We start from the raw sequence: 523 nt of genomic DNA, 5'->3' as shown, positions 1-523 counted from the left end.
AAAGGCTATACGGCCAGACGGGAAAAGTTATGTGTGTATGAACGCTGTGAGGCACGAACTTGAAAGTGGGGACGAAGTAAGTTCGCGTGTTTGCTCGGCGATAGCCAAGGAAGAAAAGGATTATTGACCGGAAGCATGTGACCATGCCGGTGTAAGGGGAAAAGAGAGAGAGAGTGGTAGAGGGAGAAACAAAGGGATGAAGTAGAAGAATAGGTGAGCAACGAGAGGAAAAGAGGAAGAGAGGAAGTACGAGGGGGGGGAAGGAGATACGTAGTAGTAACAGAGGAAGAACGAGAGGGGTAAAGAGCGATACGTAGTAGTAAACAGAGGAAGAACGAGAGGGGGAATAATTGAAGAGGAAGAGAAAGAGAAAGAGATAGAGTAGCGTCGGAAAATATAAAGTTGCGAAAACTACTTACAGATTGGTGACGCTGCATTCGGTCATGTAAAAACAAATAGTAAATGAGTATATGCATATATACGTACAGGTATGTGCATACCGACATCGACCTGTATGTATAGG

Source organism: Octopus bimaculoides, chromosome 7, assembly GCF_001194135.2.
Source record: "Octopus bimaculoides isolate UCB-OBI-ISO-001 chromosome 7, ASM119413v2, whole genome shotgun sequence".
Classification (NCBI taxonomy): Eukaryota; Metazoa; Mollusca; class Cephalopoda; order Octopoda; family Octopodidae; genus Octopus; species Octopus bimaculoides.
This window is presented reverse-complemented; position numbering follows the sequence as displayed.